Source organism: Mastomys coucha, unplaced genomic scaffold (assembly GCF_008632895.1).
Source record: "Mastomys coucha isolate ucsf_1 unplaced genomic scaffold, UCSF_Mcou_1 pScaffold15, whole genome shotgun sequence".
Taxonomy (NCBI): Eukaryota; Metazoa; Chordata; class Mammalia; order Rodentia; family Muridae; genus Mastomys; species Mastomys coucha.
In genome coordinates this window covers 65,833,626-65,859,990 of record NW_022196897.1, presented here as the reverse complement: position 1 = coordinate 65,859,990, position 26,365 = coordinate 65,833,626, and the positions used below count along the sequence as shown (strand labels likewise).

Below are 26,365 nucleotides of genomic sequence, written 5' to 3'. Positions count from 1 at the left end.
AAAAGAAAAAGAAAAGAAAATATCCAATAAAAATTTAAAAAGAAAAAAAGAATGAAAGGCCAAAAGATTCTTATTTAATGATTAGAAAATGTAAGATGGAGGACACAGTACTGTCAGAGTGATGGCTAGTGAGACTATGAACAGGGTGGGAAGTGGAGAGCCTATCAGTCAGCCTGAGACAGGAAAGAATAAAGGAAAGGGGACAGAAGGTAGGAGACTGACAGCAAGGATAAAATGGAGGAGTTTCTTTTGTGACAGAAGAGACAAAGGGAGCAGGACAAAGGCAATAAAGAAGGAACAAACCAAAGGGAGGGACACCTCCCCTGCACACATGAGGAGGACGCCTCCCCTGCACACATGAGGAGGACACCTCCCTTGCACACATGAGGACACCTCCCCAGCACACATGAGGAGGACGCCTCCCCTGGACACATGAGGAGGACGCCTCCCCTGCACACATGAGGAGGACGCCTCCCCTGCACACATGAGGAGGACGCCTCCCCTGTACACATGAGGAGGACGCCTCCCCTGCACACATGAGGACACCTCCCCTGCACACATGAGGAGGACGCCTCCCCTGCACACATAAGGAGGACGCCTCCCCTGCACACATGAGGAGGACGCCTCCCCTGCACACATGAGGAGGACGCCTCCCCTGCACACATGAGGAGGACAGGTCCTAGGAAGACTGGAAACCAAGACCTAGCTTATAAACAGAAAGGAAACATCTATAGCTCTTAGCCTTCTAGTAAAAAGAGTAAGTCAGTTATTGTTAGTGATAATAAAATGTGTAGGAATAAAACATATTCTTACTGATGACTATTTCTAAAAGCACTCAGGCCATTTCCAGATTTTTTTGTTGTTGTTTTTCAAGTTTCTATAAGTAAGTTAGCAATTATCCTAGCAGTTTAGTCAATGTCTCAAACTCAAGGCAAACCCGTACTTTTGCTTCTAAGTGCTAAAACTAGCTCATCTGATCACTGTAAATAAACACTTCAAAAAGTCCTCTATATATCAAAACTAATATGTATCTGTCCTTAAAGGACACTTCAGAATTGGTTTACTTCATTTAAAAATGAATAATCCTGGAAATGTACAGATTCCTACTAAGATCCTTAAAATAAGCAGTTACTTCTAATACTGACACATGTTCCCACAAGGAGGTAACCATCACTTAGCATGAGTATTACAGAAGGAAAGGAAGAGAGCAGACAAAGGAACCCTCAATTAAGAAGAGTAAAACAAAAAGTTCATCAAAAACCTACCAGTCAGCTGCGTAAAATTCAAGGATTAAGGAAAAGTTTAATAAACAAATGTTTATGCACTTAAAGAATATTAAAAGTACAAACACTGGCATCTACAGCAGAATAAAATTGCATATCAAAAAGAAATGCATTTGCTGGTCATGTAATTACCATGTAATTATAGCTGGGCACTCAGCCCGCCTATACTCAACAATCCCTGTGCCCCACATCTCCTTCCCAAACTCATGACTTCCTCTTTAGTTACTACTAACGTACATATGCTCATACACAGATGTAAATTTTTAGCCCACTGTATCCTCTTACAGTTGTTCATATGTACATGTGTCCAGGGTGACCACTTGAAATTCACGAGCCCATTCCTGAAGGAAACTTTCTCCCTCTCTCAGCAGCCACTGAGCCTATAGCTCTTCATCTATGAGAGAATAATACTATTAAGATTTCATGCGTGCAGTTTCCATGTCATTTCTAGGGAACACAATCTCCTAGCAGGCATCCTGGGTCTATTGACTTACAACCCCTCTGACCCTTTTTGATTTTCCTGAGCTTTACATACAGGGGTTCACTGATTATTATTAGTTCAGGTTGGGTACCCTATAATCACGTACTCTTCACCTCTTTAACAATTTGTGGATCCTTGTTATAGTCTCTATCTGCTGCAAAAAGATGCTTCTTTGATGAGTGGGAGAGAACTATACTTACTTGTAGGTATAATGATAAGTATTTTGAATGCAGTTACATATTATATTGATTTAGGAAAATGGTAGGTTCTCCTCTTGGGTCTATAACCTCTCTGCTCATGGGTAGTTGGCTGGTTTATAGTACCAGACCTGAATCCCTTCCTACTGAGTGGGCTGTAAGTCCAATTAGACAGATTTTAGTTATCCTCAAGCTAAAACTGCTACTGGACCATTGCTGAGTATCTTGTCAATTGGGTTATTGTGTCTTGTAGGCTTTTCACCTGGGTAGGATTATCAGTTGCTCCTTTCCCCTGGCAGACTGCACACTACCTACCAATATTATGAGAACCAGCCCTCAAGAAGGCAGCTTCCAGATCTATTCCAGTGCAATACCTCCTAGTCCTGTGTCTAAAGAACATAGTATCTTCAGCAATAAGGCCATAGACTTCAAGCTCTGGAGAGTAACAGTGGGCAATAGAAACAGTCCATACTGTTTGGGGAGATTTGTATCCTCCCAAATAATGATTTGAGGAGGAGTGGTTCCCATGCCTGGCATCTGGATAGTTGTTCAGCATTCTTAGCAATTAAAGAAATGCAAATTGAAACTATTCTGAGATTTCATCTTACTTCACTCAGAATGGATGAGATAAAAACAAGAATAGACAATGAATCCTGGTGAGGATGCAGGAAAAGGGGACCTACACTCATTGTTGGATGAAAAACTGGAAATCCGTGTGGAAAAACCTCAAAAAGCTAAAACCAGATCTACCATATGATCTCAGCTATACCTCTCCTTGGCATCTTGCCCTAAGGACTCATTACCATACTCCAGAGACCCTTGCTCAGGCATGAGTGTTACTGTCTATTCACAACAGTTAAGAAATACAAATAACCCGAATCTTTTTCAACTGAGGAATAGAAATATAATACATGTGCATAATGGAATTCTATTCAGCTATTAAAAAAAAACATTTAGTTTTCAAGATAGGTTGAGGGGGACTGAAAATTTAAACACTGGTGAGGTAACCTAGACCCAGAAAAACAAATGCCACATGTTCTCACTTCTGTATCTATCTCCAAATCCTTAAATTTGAGTACATAGCCTGACATATCCGAAGAAGCCAGAACAGAAGAAATGGTCCACAGAATGGGGGTATTTAGGGCAGAACGAGCTCTAGAAATGAGAATAGAGGACAGATGACACAAAGGGGCAATGGGTAAAATGGAGGGAAGACTTAAAACTGCACGAGTAAGAAGGGGGAGTACAGGGAGAGGAAGGAATGAAGTAAGTAACACCAAGAATATTTGAAAAAGCCAGAGAAAACATTTTGCAGGCTTGTTTTAAAACCTCTCTCCTCCCCCCCTCCCCACCGCCCCTCAGAAGGAGTTATGTGGCATGGGCTGATGGTGTTTACCAAGAGTCATGAACTATTCGGTAAATTGAAAAAGTTCAAAGAGCACCACCCTTCAAAAATAATGTAACTTATCTACACTGTAAGGCTGTACACTGCCTACACTGTATGTAACACTCTTCTGAAACATGTTTTTCAATTCTAGAAACTGCAACTTAATATACTGTCCTGTAGAGTGGACTTTTCAGTAAGATCTATGTAAGGCACCATCTAAACACTGTTATATGTCAGCATAAAAGCACAGACCTTCTAGAATTATGAACCACCCTGTACCAGTAAAATGTTTTACACAAATTACTGCAAAGTGCTGTGTAATCTCCTGGCTCTTTTGTAAATTGTGACACATGAAAAGTAGTTATGTTTTTTGGGGGGACTCAATCTTTTGTCACATATTGGGAGTGAGGCATACAAACTGCTTTCCTCTTCTTCCCAGCTCTGACAATGTTGTATAGTGCTTTACAAAGGAAAAAGTAGTATTTATTTTCATATCTTTTTCTTAAAGGGGTTAAGATTCAACTTGTTTTAAACACACACAGACACCAACACACATGTTCCATTTGCAGGATTATGTTTATGAAAAAATTAATATTTCTGGCAAGTATACACATAAAAAGGACTGATGGACTCAAAAAAGTACGTATGGAACCTGTCTAAAGACGTTCCAAATAATTCAAACCTTTCTGCTTAAGCCAGTATTATCATAGAGCCTTTGATCATGCTTTGTCTATATCAACATTCATCCTCCAAATATAGTCATACATAGTAATGAGAAACACTTCAGAAGAATGCCAGTCACAACTCACTACATAATACACCTGTTTAAGTCAGGTAAAATATTTCTAACACTAGTCTTACTTAAAATGTGAAACACTTTTTTCAGGACCAACTCCGGTTATCTATAGAGATGATGCTAGAAGGAAAAATTCTAAAGATAGTAAAGTCAAATTATCAGCAGCTGTCAGTACATTCTTAAGTCTATAACACTCACTGTAGTATATAACACTAAATTTAATTGAAATATTTGCAAAACAAAAACCTACTCTAAGATATCCTTAGCTTTTTTCACTAATGGAGATATCAAAGTCCCTTCCTTCAATTTAGTCTCCCCTTGCCCATCACCCCCCTATTTCCAAGCTGAGGCCTACAAATGTCTAACTTTACCAAAACACAGGAACAGAGAAAGGAAACTTTAGTTATCAATGATGGCTGATGACTGGGGTTTGGAATATTCCTAGAATGTAAGACAGGTTACATTAACTATATCAAATGCTTACACGAGCATGAGTGACCTCTATGGGAAACCTAGGAAAACTGCCTCCTAAAGTTTTCTAAGGAAAAACCATGTCTTTATTTCTTTTAAAACCTTAATGTTTTTTTTTTTATTTCATCAGGTATTTTCTTTATTTACATGTCATGATTTCTCCTTTCCCAGTTTCCCCTCCAAAAAAAAAAGCCACAAAAAACTCAAAAAAACAACAAGAATTAAACCCCTGTTGCCTCCCCCCTCCCCCTGTTTGCCACCCCACCCTCCTCTCCCACTTATTGGCCCTGGCATTCCCCTACACTGGGGCACAGAACCTTCACAGGGCCAAGGGCCTCTCCTCTCATTGATGCTCGACTTTGCAATCCTCTACTATACACATGCTGCCAGAACCATCAGTCCCACTATGTGTACTCCTTAGTTGGTGGTTGAGTCCCTGGGAGGTCTGAGGGTACTAGTTAGATCATATTATTGTTTGTCCTAAGGGGCTGCAAACCCTTTAGCTCCTTTGGTCCTTTCTCTAACTCCTTCATTGGGGACCCTGTACTCAGTTCAATGGATGGCTGTGTGCCTCTCAGGAGACAACTACATCAGGCTGGCTTGTCCTTCCTTCAGTCTCTGCTTCATAGTTAGTCTCTACAACTCCTGCCGTGGGTATTTTTAAGTGAACAGTTGCTATTACGAGGGACTGTAGGAAAAACTGTCTTTGTCTAGGTTAACAATGAATCAAATCTTCATGATTTATTAAGGATAAGCAAAGACAATGGCAGAAGAGACTGTCGGATAACAGGAAAATCAGCCTACTAAAGAAGACCTGGATACGTGCTAGCTGTTTCTAATTGCTTTGTATTCCTGCTTTCTTCCTATACAACATGCCTTTAAAAAATGGACTTGTAAATTTTAATGAAAGGAGTTACCAGTTTCTACTAAAACTAACCAGGCCAGAGTACTGCATATTCCCCTATATTGCGGTTTGTTAAAATGAAATCACAATAAATTTAATCTTTATAATTATAAAACATTGCACTTAATAATTAAATTCATTGGAGAAAAGAGAAATAAATGTATCGTTTCATTAGAGATTTACTGACTTCTACTATTTTATTATGGATACCTTTACCAAGAATGATACAAAGGGTCCTAATGTCAAGACTATAGCCTACCTGAGGATAAAGACTTTAATTAAACAAACCCATGACAAAGCAAACAGAAATGTAATAATATGCACTACAAAGGAGACATTCGCCTTGATGAGTGCCAGGGGTGTATGAACCTGTTGGAAAGCACAGAAGTGAGGACCAGGAGGAAATAGTGCATGGAAAAGATAGTTGAGACCTACATGTATTAGTTGGTAAGAAGTAAAATCTCCAAAACTGAGTAGCATTTGTAAATGGGCAACTGGGGCAACTGGAAATCAGGACAATGTGGCAGAATCATGAAAACAAGACAACACAGTAAGAGTTGAGCTTATAAGAAAGTAAACCAATGTTCCAAATAGGCCTGCATCTTTAGTCTGAGGACAAAAGAGTACTGGTGTAAGTTTCACGACATATCAACAAGATATCTGAGATAATAACTTACAAAGAGAGTTAATTTTGAAGACGTCAGTCCCAAGATTTGGGGATTCAATTGCTTTAGTCTAGGTGGGTACCATAGGATTATGGTGCCACAAACACATGGCACAGTGTGTGGTTCACCTAAGCCAACAAAAACAGGCACGGGAGAAAGAAAAGATAACTTTCTTATAAGGCACATTCCAAGTGGCAGACAGCTCCATTTTTCAGTAGTATCCCAGGGACCACCCCACTGTTCTCTCTCTAGCTAAGATACTTGCTAAGTATTTTCTACTTGCTGTGGATTACTGCAATAATCTAAGTGAAAGATGACAGTAGGATGGACTATGGTAAAGGAAATGTGGAGAAAAAAGGGTTTAAGATTTTAACAGGTTGGGAAGATGGCTATTAAATCATGAAGACTGACATTCAAATAATCATACCAACATAAAAAATGCCAGTTATGGCTCTGTGGGCCTATAGCCCCAGATCTGTGTGTGCTGTAAGTCAGGGCAGAGACAGGCAAATTTATCCCAAGAATTTACCAGAGTCAGCCTAACTCAAAACTACAAGCTTCAGGTTCACTGTGGAATGGTGTCAAAGGTAATAAGGGGAAGAGCCTTAGAGAAAGAAACAGCATAGCCTCCTTAAGCTCTATTTGCATGCACAGAGGTGTACGCTATCTGCACATAACATCAATCAATTCAATTTTTCTCAGATGTGAGCAGTGACAGAAAAGGAATATCAAACACAGTTTGTAACTTATAAGGTGACTTATACAATTCAATAATTATACAATAAAGATGTTAAATGCCATTCACTATAATGCAAAAGTTAAAGTTTTGATATAATATGCTAAAAAGCCTTTGAAATATCCAAGGAATTCTTATATCAAGTAGACACACACACACACACACACACACACACACACACACACACGCGCGCGTATATATCTGGAGCCTGGACTACAGCATATATCAAAGTTTCAGACCTGGTACATGACAGTGATTAACTAAAAGTCTTAAAGGTAGAATCAGACTTGGGAAACACTACAGAGAAATAAGAGGAGACACACCAGGACCATGACAGATGTATAATAGAGGGACTACTGCCACCAAACACCCTAGAATGATGAGAGCAAATCAAAGGGAATTTCAATTAAATGAAAGTTAGAAAAGGGTGTTATAGATTAAGGAGAGCTGAGTAAAGAAAAAGAAGTGTTCCAATGAAATCTTCTAGACAGAGGTTAAGAGGAAAGGAGAAAACACTCATACAAGTTGTCTTTACAAAGGACCAGGTATTCCAAAATAAAAAGGGAAACCCACTTTTTCTTGCCTATCTACCCTGCATTGTCTCATATGGTTACATGAAGAAGTATTGCAGAAGGGAAGACTAAGCCATAAAAAGATCAAATAGAATGAGTTCTATAGCATACTGTAAACCCTTAGTCCTTGGAGTCCGGGACCCTGTAGTTGAACTAGGGTAAGGCTGGAAGATGCTGAGGAGCAGCTTCTCCACAGAAGACCAGCAGTCTCAACTAACCTAGACCGGAGATCTCTCAGACACTGAGCAACCAACCAGGCAGCAGACACCACGGAATCCCAGGCCCCTAATGCATACATAGCAGGACTGCCTAACCCTCCAGACCTGAGGCCTCAGGGAATGGGGAGACCTGGCAGCAGAAAGGGGAGAACATCCTCTTGGAGACGGGGAAGAGGAATGGTATAAGGAACTGGAGGTGGGGGAAGGTCAGGAGGAGGTAACGGCTAGACTGTAAAAAAAAATAATAGTAATAATAATAATAATCCTTAGACCTAAGTCTGAGAAAGGAGTCCCTCTTAATAAAATACCACAGGTTGCTAGGAATTTTCAGCTACCACTAGCGAGGAGTTTGGCTATCAACGACATCTTTTTATTTAACTTCCTCCTATCCATTTGTTTCACTAAGGGTCCATCCCAAACTTTATCTTATTTTTAATAAGTCAGTCATACTTGATAGGTGAGTATCATTTGTATTTTCCAGCTTCCACTCTGAGACAAGCTATGTTGGATAAAAGACAACAGTTGGTAAGCATGCAAACCTGTAGTGTTTGCTTATAATGAAAGTCACGCTGATGTGAATGAGATGTCCCCATTGTCTTGAGCACTGGAACACTCAGTCCCCAGTCAATGGTACTATTGGGAGGTCTAGGAGGTTGTGGCCTTGTTGAAGAAAGTATGTCACCGGAGGTGAATTTTGCCCCTTCAAGTTTGCTCTCTTTACTTCCTACTTATAGTTCTAGGTGTGAGCCCTCAGCTTGTGCTCCAGCATGATGCCACACTGCCACTCCATCAATTCTTAGGAACCAGAAGCCAAATCAACCCTTCCAACTATAAGTTGCCTAGATCATGGTGTTTTATCACAGCAACAGAAAAAATAACTATTAAAAAGCCTAAATGAACTCTACTAATGCCTATTTGTAGACCACCATTTTCATTGTTTTTAACCTGTTTGACTTATGAAGACTAAGTCTGAAAAATGTGGCTTTGAACAAAAATTGAGTCATATACTAACCTTTGTCAAAAATATGGTGCTTAAATAAAACTCCCGAAAAACAAAAGATTTTCAAATTTTAATATATTTCCTGTTTGGGCAGTGGTGGCACATGCCTTTAATCCCAGCACTTGGGAGGCAGAGGCAGGTGGATTTCTGAGTTCGAAGCCAGCCTGGTCTACAGAGTGAGTTCCAGAACAGCCAGGGCTATACAGAGAAATCTTGTCTCGAAAAACAAAACAAAACAAAACAAAACAAAATCAAAACAAAATATATACATTTCCTGTTTATTATATGCTTTATTAAAGATCATGGTTCTACATGGGACGTTAAACTGCAACGGTAAAGCTTACTGGCAATAACATGCAATTATAAAGCGTCAGCTGTGATACTCAGAAGACTCAGTGTTAATAACTAGTCCCAGTAACATTCACTGAGTACCTACAATGTGACAGATACCGTGCTCTATTCTCATAGGGTCTATATATACATAGACTAGACAAACTCATCAACATAAGAAAACGCTAGGTGAGACTAAGGGGAGACGAAGAAGGGTATCTTTCCAAACAAGAGGACAATAAGAAAAGTAGTAGCAAATTGATCCTTTTTTCCCTCCCAACATATCCAAAGCAAGGTTATAGTGTCATCATCAACTTTATTTCATTCATGTAACAAGGGAACAAGAGAAGCAAAAATCAACACAGAAAATAGCCCAGAACTAAGCTTATTGATAGTGCTACTAATATTGGTTCCAACATTGGCTACTCGGTGAAATCAAGTAGGAAAGCTAAGAATCACCAGTCTTATTACTCCCTGCCATTCCAGCTCCAGCAATTCTGATTTAAAGATCTGCGTTTATAGAGAGATCTCATCAGGTGATATAAAGTGAAGCTATATGATTCAACATTAAAGAAAGGGGGTCTGATATGCACAATGAATGGAAAAAATGAACTAAATCAAAGTATTTCAGTGCTCAGAAAAAAATTACCCAAGCAGATAAATGTAATATGCTATGGTAGCTTATTGCCAAAACTTATTACATCTGTGAATAGTGGTGAACTTATCAAGGTAATATTGTTAAGTCTCGGCCAGAGGCAGGCTTGATGTCCTGGAAAACATCCCTGTCATCACCTTAAAAGGCTATGGTGAGAAATAGCTTAGAACTTTCTCTTTATAGAGATACATGAGTGATGTTGCATCAACATTTGTCTTTAAAGTACACTGCTAAAACATTTCAGCATCCTTGCTTTTTCTGGTTTTCATTATTTCCTGTTTTGCTCTACTTATAAATCTATAACATACTTAAAAGCTTAAATACTAGGTCTAACTACTAGATGATACATGTAAGTACATCAATTAAGGACTTTTAACACCTGACTTTAAGTTCTAATGCTTGTAAATTGTAAAACATTAACCAATATATGCTAGCAGGTAATATATTAACTGATATATTATAAATACTTTAAATGGAACATAACAAAGAGTTGAAGCATGGAGTAGAGCAAAATAGTATTAGACTGAGTACATGACTAAGCAGGTAATGAGCATTTAACATACTGATTAAGGTAAAATTATTAAATACTCCAGTAATATGTCATCATCTACAAACATGTAATAAAAGGAGTTTGTTAAGAAAACAAATAGCTCATATGACATAAAAAAGTTCTACTTACAAATATGTAGACCTAAAAGGTAATTGCAGGCCACAGTGCCCACCACTTATTTTATAAATAGAGGACCTGAAGTAAATGACTTGCTCAAAGCCACAGAACTGCAGCAGAATCTGAATTCCACCATTTTTTTTATAACCAAGTTCAGTATTACTTTATCAACATTTTTGAGATTTCTTAGGTCTTTGCCACAGGTTTTTTTTTCTTTTCTTTTTATTTTCTACTTCCTCCATCATCCCTGCCTCTTTTAATGATCTTTATTTGAATTCAAGGAATAAATGGAAGGTCCTGCACAGTGCCAAAACTGACTTTATCCTTATTCTGAATTTATATATATCACCATCTGACTTTTTAGTTAGACCTCACTGATGGAACACCTAAACACAACAGTGTGCATCAAGTTAGAAGACATGAAAAGTGTGTAAACAGCTGCTGAGGACCCAGAGGAGCAACTGAAATATCACAGAAGCTTCAAGACTAAGAACACTCAGTAACTCAATATTTGTTGTATCTTTGTTTACTAACAGGCAAATATATCAGTTTCCAAATGACCTGAAACCTTAGAATATGCCTGAAAATTCATGGGCTACACTAATGAAATAAGACAACATGGTTAATGAATCTCACAATAAAAAAAAACCCAAATACCTTAGAAAAATTTGAATATGCTCCAGACTTTAACTATAATTTACCAATATTAACTTATTGACAAATCTAAGAGCAGGAATAACACCTCTACTATTTCCTCAAGCACTGGCTTCCTAAATGTCTTGGACAAGTAAGATTAAAGTATTTACACTCTGTAGATCTGTAAATGTAAGGTTTTCTTAAATCACTCTTTACCTTGTGGTGGACATAAGTAATTTTCATATTCCAAGGCACTTTCAAATCATACTGTTACAGGGGTCGTAGCTGTCATTCAATCCACTAAATGAAAGCATAGGTCATCAATATAATTCTACAATCCATGCTACCTTTGTGTGACACAGAAGTTTTAGAATCTCACCATCTATTTTAATAATTGGTAAAGGGACAGTGATCATCTGTAAAAATGTTTAAGTTGAAGCTTTTGTTACTGCCCATTCTTTGTGAGGACAAAGGGTTTTGTCTCAAGTGTTAACATTCCACATGAAAACTGAAATCGACTTCAGAAGAAGACCACTATGTATTTGAGAAACGTTACTCTCCATCACATGCCTTTAGAGAGGAGAAAATGGACTGAAGCACCAGAGGAAAGCTTTCAAGGCATACTTGAGGGAACTCCTGTTCCTCTCAGGAGTCAGTGTACTAACTGTATAACTCCACTAACAATGACAGAAAGGGAAAGATTTTATTTTCAAAATCTCAAGTCCTTTAGCTATGTGACACTTTAAATGAGGGTTGTTTTTTTTATTACCAGTGACTTTGTAATGAGACTTTACAGTATTTTAACCTATGAGATTCCTGAAAGTTTTAGTGACTACCCACCCATGTCCCTTATATTATGCCTCGTATTAAATAAGAACTGCATTTTACTCTAACTTAAATGTGTATGTTACCACATCTTATACATCCACAAACAGCTTATAAGACGTTTGCTACTTAACATGTTACTAAATAAATGCCTGTTGATTAAATAACAAACATGATAAAAATGTCCCATGACCCCAAACTGACTCTAATAAAAAACCACAATGTTTCCTATCCACTACTATATATACATCTTACGCCAGAAATTTTAGAGTGATAGAAATAAAATAGTGCCAATTAATTAAAACACAGATATAAAAATGGCTAAACGTAATATAGTGTAACAAGTGGAACCAAAGACAGCTAAAACATCTTACTGGAATATGAAGGTGGTTATGTCATTGTTACTTGGCACAGTGGTTCTCAACCTGTGGGTTGTGACTTCTTTGCTGGTTTGAATGGCCTGTTCTTTCAAAGGGTCACCTAAGACTACTGGAAAACATAGATATTTAACTTAACAGTAACAAAGTTACAGTTATGAAGTAGCAACAAAAATAACTTTATGGTTGGGGTCACCACAACATGAGGAACTAAATTAAAGTGTCCCAGTATTAGGAAAGTTGAGAACCACTGACTTACAAACATAAGTTTATGAATGCATGACTGTGAGGCATTGTTTAATTTTCCCATTAAGAATAAGTATTTAAAAACATTATCCTTTATCATATAAGTTAAAGATGTCAAGACAATAATATAGATATGTGTAAAAAGACAATATGCTAAATGAGGAAACCCAGTCACTGCATTCAGACATGCATGGATGAACATAGAGCAGGCAAAATTACAGTGCCAGAAACACATTGGTAGTTACCAAGGGGAGGGTAGAGGAAACTGACACAGTCATGTAAAATATTTACTGGTTTAGCTATGGGGTGTTAAAATGAACAAATAAAACAATAAATTATTTTATAACTAATTTTTCTCCATATTCATATTTCACAAAAATCTTATCCAATTAGTGTTTATTACTAAAACATAGCCCTTTTGATTTTGCAATGGACATTAAGACATTTTATGACTTCCAAAATGAGTGTCAATACAATCTAAAACAAATGGCTTCTCATTCTATTTTCAATGCAAACAAACATTTACTTGTTTTAAAAAACAATCTTATAAGTTCTGATAAATGCATACAGCCCAGGCTGGAGAGATGGCTTCTTGATTAAGAGCACTGACTGCTCTTCTGAAGGTACTGAGTTCAATTCCCAGCAACCACATGATGGCTCACAACCATCTGTAATGAGATCTGACTCCCTCTTCTGGAGTGTCTGAAGACAGCTACAGTGTACTTACATGTAATAAATAAATAAATCTTTTAAAAAAATGCATACAGCCCTATAACATCCAGAAAACCAGTACACAAAGCACTTTACCACTTCAAGAGCCTAAGCCAACCTCTTCTTCCCATCACATGCTCCAGGAGACACCAACTTCCTGCTCTCTCTCAGGACAAACAATGTACAGATTTCTGTGACTGAACACCTGTAATTAATTCTATCTCCAAATAAGACAGAGTTTAGAAGGCAAGACATATATTTTCTGAGACCCAGCTCAACTCTTAAATTAAAAACTCACTCACAAAGTTACTTTTAAAAAAAGAAAAAGAAAAAACTGAAGGTAAGAAGTCCAAGAATACTGTTGGTTTGCTGTAACTTTTCACTCTAAACTGAAACCCTTAGTATAGAGGCATAAGTACATATAGTACAATATAGTGGATAAAGCAGGTTTTATGGTTCCCTATGTGAGCTGTCACCTCAGTCCCTAAGTAGCTTTACTTCATGCTTCTCTCTTTGTAGTTTCTTAGCCCCTGCCATCCTCTTTATGTAGAAACTTAGGCTAGTTAATTTTGTAATATTTCTGTCTGTCTCCATGATATATGAAATTGGAGTTGTTTGAATACATTTATCTCATTATTTAACACTTATTATTAATTAAATTTATTGGATATTTTATTTATTTACATTTCAAATGTTATTCCCCCTTCTGGTTTCTCCTTTGCCCCCTATCCCATTCCCCCTCCCCTGCTTCGATGAGATACTCCTCCACCCCCGCCTCACAACCCTAGCACTCCCCTATTGCTGGGACATCTAGCCTACATAGGACCAAGGGCCCCCTCTTCCCATTGATGTCAGATAAGGCCATTCTCTGCTACATATGCAGCTGGAGCCATGGGTCCCTCCACGTATACTCTTCGGTTGGTGGTTTAGTCTCAGGGAGCCCTAAGGGGTTGAGTTGATATTGTTGTTCTTCCTATGGAGTTGCAAACCCCTTCAGCTCCTTTCAGTGCCTTCCCCTAACTCTTCCATTGGGATCTCTGCACTCAGTCCAATGACTGGCTGCGAGTATTCACATCTGTATTAGTCAGGCTCTGGCAGAGCCTCTCAAGGGGACAGCTATACCAGGCTCCTGGCAGCACGCACTTCTTGGCATCAGCAATAGTGTCTGGGTTTGGTGTCTGCATATGGGATTGATCCCCAGGTGGGGCAGTCTCTGGACAGCCTTTCCTTCAGTCTCTGGTCCACTCTTTGTCCCTGTCTCTCCTTAGACAGGAGTAATTCTGGGTTAATAATTTTGAGATAGGTAGGTGGCCTCATCCCTCAACGGGGGCAGTGCCTCTAACCTCTGGATATGGTCTCCACAGGTTCTTTCTCCCCTTTATTGGGTATTTCAGCTAACATCATCCCAGCTGGGTCCTGGGACCCTCTTGCTTTCCTGGCATCTGGGACTTTCTACTGGCAACCCTCAGTTCCCTATCCCCCATTGGTACACACCTCTGTTCAATTTCCTGACCCTCTGAACTTCTCCCCTGAAAAAAATGTAAATTTCTTTTACTCATTTGTTTCTTAAAACACAAAAGCTGTTTCGGACCCTAGGATGACACTAAAACCCTCATTAATAAAAATTAAAAGTTGAAAACTTGAGCTTAAAGAGAATTGTTAGGATTTCACTTCCTGTGCTCTTTTAAATACATTTTTGGCTATATATTATAAAAAGTCTAAAACAACTAATAAAAAGTATTGTAATGCCAATAAAATCACAAGATTACTATAGAGGTTCTGTCTGTCATGGAAGTATTTGGTCTGATGAGATACACACACACACAGTAAAAACAGATATATCTATGTTTAGACATAGGGTCAATATTCTCATACTCTCAGATAGATACATGGATATAGCTGATGTAGAATGATGATTATTTACCATGTAGTTTATCTGCACAAATTTCCAAATGTATATGTAGTTAGACAAACTTTTCGATTCAAACATATTCTTTTTTTATCCCAACGGACTCAGTAAAATTAGGAAAAGCAATAATTATTTCAGGATAGGCTTTATATAAATAGCAATAGAGATCATTTGGTATTTGGAAAGAGATAAATCAATTATTATTACCAGTAATATAATATAGTTGTGACTAAAAATCATGGATTAGCCAGGATTTTGATTGTTTTACTTATAAAAAACAGGTATTAAACTGGGTGATATTTGACATCTTGAAACAACTCATTTAAGTTAGACTTCTTTTTCTTCTCTTGTTCAGAGCTTTAAAATTAACCAAAAATTAAATCTCTGCCACCTTCTTACTTAAATTTCCTTCTTACTTAAACTTATTTTCTGCGGTTCTAGAACCAAGTACAGTAATTTGACTATGTTTGGCAGATGGTGTGGTGATATCTCTAATTATAGCTATAAACTAGTGTGTTTTTACATTTTTTTTTTAAAGAAAAAGAATGGCATAGGTTGGAAAATCTGTGTTTGTTTCTTATATTTAAATGGTTCTAGGTATTTCTTGAGGTTTGAGAAAGTCCTGAGATTCTATGACTTTAATCATGTTAACAGGTGGATTTACGTCTATGTTTAATATCACTGTTGAAGAAACAATTGTGCAAAGAAGAAAAAAATAGGTATGTAGCTTTGTGTGTTTGGTGGCTACAGGTCCTCTTCATGTTTTCCTTCACCTGGCTCTCTACCTTACACACGGAGTGTCATGGAACTTGGAGCTCACCAATTAAGACAGACTGACTAGCCAGTGAGCCACCTGTCTCCAATCTGCCAGCACTAGAATTACAGGCATGCATAGCATGGCTGGTGCCTGGTTTTATGTGAGTGCCTGCTCCAAATTCAGATACTCATGCTTACAAGGCAAGGGCTTTGACTGACAGACTGCCATCTCTCTAGTTTGTGTAACAGTTCCGAAATTAATAAAATGCAAGACAGATACACTTGGGTTCCATTAAAAAATTAGAACTTAAATAGAACATCAGATGTTACTAGTATTGTTATAATAAATCACCACAGTTCTAGAAATCAAGCATTTTTCTATGAATGTTCAAGTTATTTATAGTGATAACTCTACCACTTCAAGAAGATGCATGCATAGTTACATAAAAGAAATAGTTTAGATGGTATTGTTTCATAAAGTTTTCACAATCTTTGAAACTAAACTACTACTTCTAAAAGAGAGGGTATGGTTCTTTGTGCCTATATTTAAAATTTTGCCAAGGTATCAGCACATAATTTTGTTCTGTATAAAGATACCTCATTCGCTATATATACTGATTCATTTCATTCAGATACATAAAATTTCCTTAGTGTTCACAAGGAAGTATAATACCCTTTGCATCTGTCTTCAAATTCCATATAAGATATAGGGTCCCCAAACTACATACTAATTAATGCGTTTGCATTTCTATTACAGTATGATGTAAAACTACATAAAAGAATCATGAATTTCTGTCCAGTAATAGCAGAATGGCTGATGATCTTTCCGTTGGTGTCAAGAAGCACTTGGGAGGCAGGCACAGGCAGATTTCTGGGTTCAAGGCCAGCCTGTTCTACGGAGTGAGTTCCAGGACAGCCGGGGCTATACAGAGAAACCCTGTCTTGAAAAACCAAAAATGTGACTTTAGGTTCATTACTTATGCTCTCTTTTCCTTGGCATCTTTAGTATAGTGACGAAACTAATAGTGTCTACATTTTTAGTTTGAGTATTAAATTATTACGCAGAAGTGCTTAAAGCAGTATCTGCTAATTATGTTAGTGCTCAAGAAATAGCACTCATCATCATTTTAAGTCTAATCTGATTCTTCCTGTGATAGTAACAGAATTGACACACTTGTGTGATTCTTCCCACATTGGTTACTTCACTCAGCACCTACATTTGCGGTTCTCTTTATAGCTACTGTTTCGCCCTTACGACTATCAGTGTAAATGGGAGGGAAGGGAAGAAGATAGTATTTGTCTGTGAATCAGATGTTAAAATGTTGAGACTTGTTTTTTTTTTTAAATGCAGTCATTAATATTTTCATTGGGGTTCACCTAATATTAGACTTGTGACTATATAAGAATATATTTGACGGCATTATGTGCCTAACTTTTACTATGAATTATTAACCACCTATTTTCCTCATATGAAGAATCCAGAAAAATTTACAATTCCAAAGTTTTAAATATTTTGGAGTTTCCAGTCATCATAAAATAAATAAACAATAATCAAATTAGAAAATGCTCTAATGAAATATTTTTAACAGTGCCATACATTGTTCCTTGAAAGTTTTTCTAAATTTCTTTTCAAATTTGACAACATATATATATAAATGATAGATATAGTGGGGATGCCTTATCATGTATGTTTAATTGTTATTGTGGTCTACTTTTTAAATATCTTACTGTGAACATATTTAAATACCTGAAAGAAATTTAATATAAACCTACATATCTGCTATCTTCTGTCATTAATAATTATTTATATAAAGGTAGTTTACCAGAGCTCAATTTTAATAAAAACCATACACTCTAGGAAATTAAGTAATATAATTTGTTATTAGGTAATTTTGAATTATAGCATTTAGACTATAGTAAATACTCTTTTGTGATTATTATTGTTTCATTTTAGGTTTTTTAAAAGTTAAATAAGAGATTTCCTTATTAGCATAATAAATTGAAAAAAAATTATTAATAAATATTTTTAGAATCCAGCACAACCTTCTTGTAGCTTGAGTCCTTTTTGGTAGATCCTGGGGCCAGAGATCAAAACAGAAGCTGAATGAACCTAATCTAAAAAAACCACAATTGATCAGTTTCAAAACTTTTGAATTCAAAAATTCAAAACAAAAGTTTCCCAACTCAAAACCTCCACATCTCTACTTCTGAGATAGTTATATTTAGAACTTGTATCTTTAGATTATACATGGAGAACTTATGTCATGCCTCCCAAATCAAACTTCTGTCTGTGCCATCGCACTAAAATCATCAGGTATTTCTAACAATACTTTGTTACACAGAGGCACGGGCAATAAGTTAGGGTAGGTCTGGAATTTGTTCAGAAACCGGGTATTTTAACCAAAATATTAAATTCTTAAGCAGCCAGAGTGACGGGTGTGGAGGGTGACCGTGACATGTCTGGCTGGTTTTCAAGGAAGCTCTTAGGCTTTCCAGTATTTTATTTGCAAATATGACATCTAGTGTCTAATGTTGATTTTTTTACACTGAAAATATTACCTATTTTCAAATTTGAGATATTAAATTAATTTTGTTATAGAAGGATTTTCCTTCACTTACTATCAAAACACACAATTTCTTGGGACATAAACCACTTGGGTTCCTTTTTCTAACTGTTGTTTGAAATATCTAATTACAGTTCTTAAATGTCATGTCACCTTTTTTCAGCATTTCGGTGACCACCATTCTGTATTACCGAACTGTCATAGAAGTGAAAAGTGTTAGAGTATTACACTTATTCTGGATTCAAATCATAGTATTAGCTATTAACAGCCGTCCAGAGTCATATCTTCATATAGCAAGAGTGAATAATCACTTGAGTGAAAATCTCATAGGTTTAAAAGAAAAAACTGCTGACATGCTGTGGTACGGCAGAGCAGGGGTGTGGGCAAACTCCTCCACAATGCAGCTAGAAAGCAGAGCCTGCACAACCCAAGTCATTCAAATAAAAGTCAGGGACCTGTTTCCTCCAAATAGCCCCTACTTTGCCTAGTACTACTACCTCCGAACTATTCTCATCTTTATTGGGGGGAGGAGGGAGAGACATCAGTGAATTAAACCATCCATTAGGTCAAAAATTCAGGATCTCATCATCTCTGGGAATGCCACAGCAGAAACACACAGAGCTAAGCTTTACTGAGCTCAGTATAACCACACTGACAATCCAGATAAACTACCTCAGCTTCTATCAGATTACTAGCCATTTACTATTGTCAATAGTACTATAAACTACATCATCAACATTTCAATATAGCTATAGCCATTCTGTTATGTAGATTTTTTTCTAAATCTAAGTTGATAGTTTTGTTATCTCTGAATAGCTTTCATTAGGTTAAAAAAAAAAAGGGGGGGAGGGGGAAGGGAGAGGGAGGATGGGCCAGCAAGACCGGGAGTGAGAGAACTTCATTTTATTCCTGTGTCTTACTGATTCTACTGTTTAGGAAAATGAAGTCCTAAGTGGGCTTCCTGTCTTCAGGATTTAAACAGTGATACCTATTTTGCTTTTGCTTTGTACTCCTCCTCCCCTTTTTCAGACAGTGTCTCATATAGCTAGCCCCTCCTCACCTTGAATTTAATACACAGCTAAAGATAACTTTGAACTTCTGATCCTCCTATCCCTAACACTTAAGTGCTAGGATCACAGATGTACAATACTATGCCTGGCTTTATGTGGTACTAGGGGATCCAATCCAGGACCTTTGAACAGTACTCTGCCAACTAAGCTACGTCTATTCCCACCCCTAACATCCCATGTTTAAAATAATGTATCTCAGGGATGTTTCATTCCTATTCTCAAATTTAACGTTGTAGTAGTAAGTTATAGGACTTGATATGAAGAAAAAGATACTTCTATCCAAAACACAGTGGATATCTATCTTAGCCAGTGTGCTTGCTAGACTAGTTTAGGTCTTGTAGAGCCATTTCTACAAAACATACTACCTAGCAGAACTACCTTCCCTTTGAGTGACACCAATACTATCCATTTGTTTCTATCAGTCTTATACAGGCCTGAGTTAATCATGATTGTACTCTCATTACATAAGAAGGGACTTTATGAGCAGGGGAGGAAAAACTTGAAATTCATTATAAAAATGTCAGATAATGGTGAAACTTGGACCATACTATGCCATCAAAGGTCTCAATTCAAATTCCAGATTTTAAATTTCAAAAATATATAATACATCCATAGACAAAGTTGGTGGTATATCTCGAACTCTTAGTACAAACAGAATACAGTAGAGTCATGTAACAAACTTTCAAAATTAGCTTTAGGTGTAACGATGTGATACCTGCAATTATTACATGTTTCACCTCTGTGTGGATCTCAGTTAAATTACATAGGACAAATACCCTTGACTTTGTAAAAGCACTCATACACACATGTGCATACCAACCCCCAGACAAATCTTGATTTTTAAAATTGTAATTTATTTTAAAATACTACAACTAGGGCCTACACTCAGCCCAATGACCTAAGTTTTATGCCTGGAACCTATATAGTGAAGATAAGTGACTCCTGTCCGCAGACATCTCTCCCCCCCTCCCCCCCCCACCAAACTACATTAAAAAGTTAAGGAAGAAATAATGAAAACAAGATAACACTGAAATGACAACTGCAGCTGACAAGTACCCTGACAACTGAACATATATATTTGAGGCATATTAAAAATTACAGTATCCACTATGTCACTGAAACTAAACAAATCAGTGCTTCCAATATAATATATAATATTTAAGTTATTCTTAACATAAACAGTATATGTTACATGTAACAGTTTCTGGGACCCTAGGGCCCCCTTATGTATAAAGGTGTCTTATATCCGTGCACATGCACATGCATGCTTGGTGCCTGTGGAGGCTAGGAAAATGAAGTTATTTGTGAGCCACCAGGTGGATGCTGGGGATTGAACATGGGTCTTCCTGATGAGCAACAAGTGAACCTAACTGCTGAGCCAAATCACTAACAAATCACTAAACCTAACCAAATTACAGTTAGCAATATAGCTTGTGTTGCTACAAGACAAGAAGAAACATACTATTCAAAACTGTCAGCTTCTGCAGGTGCAAATGTGGAGCTAGCAGTAGCAGCAAGCTTGTCCAGTATGAGCACAGCCCTGGATTTGATCCCAAGTGCCATAAAACCAAACCACTGCAGCTTCCTCTGCAAGACAATATTTGTTTTCCCAGGAGACTAGTAATTATTGTTGTTGTTATTATTATTATTTTATTATTATTATTATTATTTTTGGTTTTTCGAGACAGGGTTTCTCTTTGTAGCCCTGGTTATCCTGGAACTCACTCTGTAGACTAGACTGGCCTCAAACTCAGAAATCCGTCTGCTCTGCCTCCCATGTGCTAGGATTAAAGGTGTGCGCAACCACTGCCTGTGGTGTAACTAACTCTTCCACTTTGCAGTTCAACCAAGTAGAGTTGCCCTTCTACATAAAATGACAATTTAATTCTTACAATGGAAAACATAACATATTCTATAAAATATATTTTGTCTAATAAAACTCATAAGCAGAACTTTAAATCAAATAAATAAAAATACTGCTCATGTTAAGCTAACTAGAAAAAAATAAACAATCTGCAGCATTTGCTCCTTTTAAAGCAGTTAAACTAAGAAATGACTGACTGGTTTTAAAATCCAAAATAAAACAGAAAGTAATGAAATAAACCATTTCTGTAACACTAGTTTCCAAAGGACCTCAGTGATCCAAGTTTTACAGCTCGTACAAGGTTGCCACTGAGATAAACGATGATAAACGTGGAAGAACGTGAGCTAGAAATTAAGTTCTAAATAATGTTTCTCATCCCACAGCTCCTTTGTAGCCAAGGCTAATTTTCTGAAAGAAAGTGTTGCCCATTTGAGAGTGACAAGCTACAGAAAGCACTGGGTTTGCTATAGTGTGAATGTCCCCTACAAAACTCATGTTTAAGTTTACTATCCAGTGTGAGGACATCAGAAGGTACCACGAGAAGTGATAGACTGCAAGAGTTTCACCCTCATGAATGGATTAATGCAGTTGCTGTGGAGATAGGCTAATAAAGGATCAGTTTTATCCTGTGCTCTACGCTATGTTCTCTCTCCATGACCTGTCCTTCTCTTTCCATGAGATGAAGTAACAGAATGGATAGTTGCTAGATATCAGCACTATATCACAGGACTTCCCTACCTCCAAAACTCAACCAATTAATCTGCTAGGTTTAAATGACCTGATCTCAGGTATCAATTTTAGGGACAATCAAGTAAGACAACTCGAATCCAGAAATCTAGACTGTGTACCCAAGTCAGGGAATCTCTGCTTAATTTTACTAAGAAGCTTGAATTAAATTAGCCTATAAAGATCTTATCTATTGTATGACAAGTTGAAGCTGACAAGTCATCAAAGAGTTTTAATTTTACTATAAAGAATTTACAAAAAAAAAAAAAATTGTATCGCCAGGCAGTAGCTGTGCACGCCTTTAATCCCAGCACTTGAGAGGCAGAGGCAGGCAGATTTCTGAGTTTGAGGCCAGCCTGGTCTACAGAGTGAGTTCCAGGACAGCCAGGGCTATACAGAGAAACCCTGTCTCGAAAAACCAAAAACAAATCTCTATATTACAATGAACTTCTGTAGCTAGAAAAGCTATTCTTAGTCTGTGGATTTTTTTCAGTATCAAATATATCTGTATGCACTTATCCATGACCAGAAAAACAAAAGCTTTAAAAGTTAAAACTAGAAAATGAGCTTTATAAACTCATCTGTGATGACTCCTATCCTTTACTCTACTCAGTCCTTACAGTACCCTTTCTCATTCTCTTTCCCACACACTCCACCGGATCCAGATTCACATTTGTTCACATATACATAGTAAATGCACATATATGCATATATATTATTTCTTTTTACTGAGCAGCTTGAATTAAATTAGCCTGTAAAGATCTTACCTATTGTATGCCAAGTTAAAGCTGAATTGTCATCAAAAAGCTTTAACTTTATTATAAAGAATTTACAAATCACATACTAGGATCCACATGAGGGAGAAATTTATTTTTTGAGATTGTTACTTCACTTAAATATTACACATTCTAGTCTAAGAATATCATACTCAATAAAGCCATCTTTCATAAACAAAGAAAAAGTTTCATGATGGGAAAAAGATGATAAAATTATCACAAGAATGATCAAGATATGCTTAAGGAAGACTTACACTAAAGCAAAGGACTGATAGAAAACATCACAAAAACTGATGTGAAAAACTCAATAGTACAGCAAATACACATAAAAAATGAAAATCCAACCTTACTGTTTGTTGCAGAATTCCCCAAACCAGGAAGGTGAACAAGAGGGGAACAAAGGAAATACATTCAAAGCTTGAAAACAACAGAATGACGTAAGTGTGCCTTTTCCCACCAGTTAACAGCCCTGAACATAAAATTTCTCAGTCAGAAGATATAGAAAAATAGGTTCAATAGCTAAAAAAAAGTATAGCATCTACAAGAAAATTCACTTACTACTAAAGACACACACAAACTGAAAAAGAATGGAAAAAAAAAAGACATAGAATATACAAAAAAGCCAAAAGTAAGAGATACTACTAGTAATATATATAAAATGTGAAAATTTTGAACCAGATATCAAAAAGGTAAAAGTGGGTTGTAGCTGTGCACAACTGTAACTGCAGTCCTTAGGAGGGAGAGCAGGAAAAGAGGATCACAACTCAGAGCTCACAGGGGCTGCAAGGCAAGGTCCTTACTTACCCAAGCAGAGGGACACGCACAGTACTCATCACAAAGGAATCAATGTAAAAGAAGAAATACTCTTAAATACATATACGCACACGATATTAAGAGTACCGAATTACACAAGGCAAAATATGCAAGATCTAAAGAGGGGACCTCATAAAACAGTCAAGTAACTGAGAAGCTCAATACCCTAGATTCATCCTTAACAAAACACACAGACCTCCATACCAAAAGAAAATCAGCAAAGAAAGAGTCAAATATTAAAGCGAATCCAACAGTACTTCATCAAAGTGCTACAAAATACACCTTCTCTTAGATTACAGAACATTCTACAGGATAAACCAATGCTTTCAGCACAATTAACATATTTTCACTGGTCATTGATTACTCCTGAATGGATCTGCAGGGGCTAGGAGGCTCAGGATATACTTATTACCATGTCTAAGGACTTGAGTTCAATCCCAAGAAACCAAGTAAAAATTGGGATACAACGGCACAGGCACACACACTTGCAATCTCAAGGACTAGGAAGACAGATGATCTGTGAGACTCCCAGTGGCCAACCAGTTCTTAAATCCCAGGCCAGTGGGACCAATCTCATAATAAGTTGGAAGATATTCCTTAGGATAGTTACCAAGACTGTCTCTATCCCAATATGCACACACATGCATGTGTACATACCATCAACTCATACACACAAACATAAATGTCAAAAATGAATTTGTATTTTGATATTATAAATGCTTGTACTGACTAATATTGGTTGTGAACTGGCAGGATCTGGGATCACCCAGGAGACAATCTTCTGGACATGACTGGGAAGAATTATCTAGATTAGATTCACTGAGGTAGCAACACCAATTTAACTGTACACCACACATGACATGTAACACCATTCTACAGGCTGGGGACCTGGACTAATTAAGGAGACAGTGAGCTGAGCATGAGAATTCATCACCCCATTTCCTGACAGTTGATGCAATGTGACTAGCGGCCTCAAGATCCTGTTGTCATGGCTTCCCCACCATAATGGACTGTATCCTCAAACTGTGAGCCAAAAATGAACCTAAATCTTTCTTTCCTTCCCTAAGTTACTTTTTCTCAGATATTATGTTACAACATCAAGACAAGTAACTAATACAATACTGTTTATAGTTTCAGGTCTAGTCTGATAAACGGGACAAGTATTATTCAGATTCACCTGAAGCCACGGTGCACACGTACACATACTTTTAGCGTCACAGACAAAAAAAAAAAACAAATCTTTAGAAGTTGTACAAAGAATTAAACATGGTATTTAATGAATAATGGGACCCCAGGGAAATTCTTTTTAAAAATCTTGGTAACAAGATGAAAATAAAAATAGCACATAAAAACATAGCAAGAAATATCAAAGAGTGACGTTTCCAGCAATATATATGCATGTTAAGAGAAAGGGGGTGGCAGTAAGGTGGAACCTGAAGATACAATTCAGCCAACAAAAGCAAGGACAAACTAAATCCAAAATTAATACAAGGAGAGATATAGTAAGATCAAAGATGAAATAAATGAAATAGAAAACTAAAAAAAAAAAAAAAAAAAAAAAAAAAAAAAAAAAAAAAAAAAAAAAAAAAAAAAAAAAAAAGAAAAGAAACAAAAAGTGTCTTTTTAAAAAATAAACACAATTGGAAAAATATTTTGGCAAGACTAAGGAAGGAAAGAGAAAACCCAAATAAAATAAAAGAGGAAATAAGATATAGTACAAGAAACACCACAAAAATGGGAAGATAACTTACAGGCTACTATTAATAATTAAATGGTAACACAAAAATGTATGTAACAATAAGACACATATCATATATAATAAATAAATTGAACCATAAAGATAGGGAAAAACAGTCCAAACCCTAAATACCCGGGAATATTCATTCTCTCACTCTCCCCAGTCCGTTCCCCCCCCAGTGTTATGTGTGTCTGAAATAATTTATTGTTGATCTGAATTTAATTTTAATTAGTATCTCATTAATCTTGCCACCTCTGACTCAGAAGTAGCCTTCATGAAATTTAAGAAAGAAAACAAAATCAGAAGGCCAAACCCCTAAGGAGAGACTGTATCCTAGCTGGAAAAATGTGGTCATATTTATGTAAGTCACCTTTATGCCTTTGATTGAATAAGGGGTTCTTCCTAGAGAAACTTTTCCTACAAGAATGCTCTCGCTTTCATTGTCGCTGTGCCAGCTGTAGCAGCCTCCTACAACAGTCCTAGGCCACCCACTGGTGTTTAGGTCAGGGCTCTTGGCTTATCTGTAATTATATACTCCTCTGTGTGTGTGGTGTTTGGGGTGGGGGTGTGTGTGTGTGTGTGTGTTTGTGTGTGTGTGTGTGTGTGTGTGTGTGTGTGTGTTCTACAGCAGTTCATTACTTCCAACTGAAATTAAGTAATTCTAGGAGTAAACCTATTTTGGTATTGTCACTTGAAAAATAAAACCAAATAACTCAAACTGTTAAAAGCATTTTAATTACGTCATTAACTAAAAGAAATAACTTCAAATTCACAAAAACATATTATGATATTGATACCTGATACCCAAATTATTAAAAGTATAAAAGTAGATCTTTTATTAGATGGAATAAAGATGTATAATTTTATAGCCATAAAGAATTCTTCCACTGGACAGTGACAGTACATGCCTTTAATCCCAGTACTTGGGAGGCAGAAACAGGAGGATTTCTGAGTTCGAGGCCAGCCTGGTCTACAGAGTGAGTTCCAAGACA

The 26,365-nt window shown here is 37.0% G+C and overlaps 1 protein-coding gene across 3 annotated transcripts in view; it reads right to left on the bottom strand.

Annotated features, from left to right (window-relative positions):
* Positions 1-26,365, bottom strand: part of Ube2e3 (ubiquitin conjugating enzyme E2 E3) — a 59,580-nt gene that overhangs the window by 13,155 nt on the left and 20,060 nt on the right. The gene's annotated exons all lie outside the window — the stretch shown is intronic.